The sequence below is a fragment of the Vespa mandarinia genome, chromosome 1 (genome assembly GCF_050613455.1).
Source record: "Vespa mandarinia isolate Hongniang chromosome 1, ASM5061345v1, whole genome shotgun sequence".
Classification (NCBI taxonomy): domain Eukaryota; kingdom Metazoa; phylum Arthropoda; class Insecta; order Hymenoptera; family Vespidae; genus Vespa; species Vespa mandarinia.
This window is the reverse complement of record NC_140810.1, coordinates 18,000,001-18,002,500: the sequence shown is the minus strand read 5'-3', so window position 1 is coordinate 18,002,500 and position 2,500 is coordinate 18,000,001. Positions and strand designations below refer to the sequence as shown.

Sequence of the window (2,500 nt, the reverse complement as noted above, 5' to 3'; positions counted from 1 at the left end):
TAATCGGATCGATCGATCGTACGATCGATAAAAATATTTGGAGTAATAAATATTTGAAGTAATAAATGTAAAGGAAAAAAAAGGGAGAGAGAGAGAGAGAGAGAGAAAAGAAAGAAAAATAAAAAAAAAAAAAAATAAAAAGAAACGTTAACACATTGATAGATAGAAAAGTTTCGATCTGATCCAGATTCATACGAGGAGATTGATCGATCGATCGTTTGGTCGATCGATATCCCACAACGAAACATTCATTCTCATTCGATTATGATGTTTGTACACTTATCTGATTTCCTGCCCGTCATCTCGTCATTCACTTTATCCGTTCTATCTTTCACACCGATGATCACGCGTGAAGATCGACAATAGCATTCAATCCAAGGATTGAAAAGGAACCTCGCAATATATGATAAAGTTTTTATTCTACATATTCAATAGTGATTTCTATTATATTTCTATATAAAACGAAAGTTTGATTCATCATTGTAAATGAATTAAATATACGTATTCTTTTATCTCTATAGAAAGAAAGATATTTAAAGATTTCTAAGTGATAACCTAGTTTATTCAAGATCAATCAGCTGATCCTTCGTTGAGTACTTATCTACCAACCTACCAACCTACCAACCTACCTACCTACCTACCTACCTACCTACCTACCTACCTACCTACCTACCTACCTACCTACTATACTGGAATAAAATCAAAATGATCAGGAGAAGAAATTTCTCCCTTTGCTCGTTAATCGAACGGTTGGATGATTCGAGAACCAGTTCGTAATCGGCCCAAGTGGAAAACTGGGCTAGCAAATAGATATTGATGATGATGATGATGATGATGACGTCGGCACGTGCTGTGTGATAACTATATACCTAAATATGTATATATATATATATATATACATATACACTCACTCATGCACGAATAGATACACACACATATACACACACATATATATACATATACATGCACTCATGCACGAATACATACACACACATATGTATATATATATATATATATATACATATACATACATGTAAGTGTATATAAATATTATAGGTAGATACGTCACTTTTATCGCTTGTTTTGAGAGCGACAAATAGTTCTGAAACGCGCCTTCCTGTTGAACTATAATTGCGAGATATATATATGTATATATATATATATATATATATATATATACACACATTATATCGAGGGTACTACTAGTAAGACGCAGAGGTCTAGGTCTAGGAATCCATTGCTAACGTAGGCACTCGGGGCTGATATAGTTCAGTGCTCGCGAGGGTGCGACGTGTGGCCTCGTTACGTTAATGGCGTCATGCTCTGCCGCCCCAGACGACTACACCGCGGACCGCTTGGCTGAACCAGCATCATGCTTACTATCTCTCTCTCTCTCTGTCCGTCTTTGTCTCTCTTTCTCTCTCTCTCTCTGTCCGTCTTTGTCTCTCTTTCTCTCTCTCTCTCTGTCTCTCTCTCTCTCTCTCTGTCCGTCTTTGTCTCTCTTTCTCTCTCTCTCTTTCTCTCTCTCTCTCTCTCTCTCTCTCTCTTTCTGTCTATCTATATACCTCTTGCTCTTGTTCTCTCTCTCTTTCTCTCTCTATCTTAATCTCGTTTCTCGTTTCTCTCTATATCTCTGTCTTGCTTAAAAATCCCTACGATTCCACTAGATTTCTCTTACCACCCTTCTCAACTTTTACAGGCCTGTTACGAGCTTCCTTTACTTCGATAGTATCTTCAAACTTTTGGACTTCGAACATTTAAAGTTCAATTGGGACAATCAAAATTCAAGACAAGAGAAAAAAGAATATCCCTTTAATCGAATACTCTTGTAATACTCTTGGAAAATAAATTATATCATTGTTTACTCCTGTTACACATACACACAGATACGCGTCGATATTTTAGATTGAATTTATAAAAATTCATTTGCCATGATACAGCGTAACGAATCGCGATCCTCGTAACTATTTGAAAAATTTCTTTCTTTTTTCCTTTGTTTTTTCTTTTTTTTTTTCTTTTTTTTTTTTATCCTTCCTTTTCCAGGATGATCACACGAGTCGCGTTTGAAAACGAAATAAAAAGAGAGAAAAAAAAGGAAAATGGAGAAAGAAAGAGAAAAGAAAAAGAAATGGAGAAAAAGGAAAATAATTGGAAAGTCGAAAGATAGAAATCTAACGTTGGAATAAAAGGAAGAAGAAAGAAAAAAATCGGTTTATCTCTAGCGAGTATTTGCGTACACGCGAAACGATTTTAAATTGAAGAGAGAAAGAAAGAGAGAGAGAGAGAGAGAGAGAGAGAGAGAGAGAAAGGGTGAATCGACGGTAAATCGTTTTCGATGGCCAAGCATAAAGTTGGTACTCTAATTGGAGCTTCGCGTATCGGCACGGTGGCATCGATGCATCGACGGGCGAGTCCTGTCGTCGGACGAGGCATCGTTCACTTCGAGCTTGTCGATCGTGATCGTTAACGGATAATACGACGGCTTAGTACACGCTCGACA

The 2,500-nt window shown here is 36.8% G+C and overlaps 1 protein-coding gene across 1 annotated transcript in view; it reads right to left on the bottom strand.

The window, feature by feature from the left end:
- The window catches only part of sv (paired box protein shaven), a 205,183-nt gene that overhangs the window by 129,905 nt on the left and 72,778 nt on the right, over window positions 1-2,500 (bottom strand). The window lies entirely within an intron of this gene.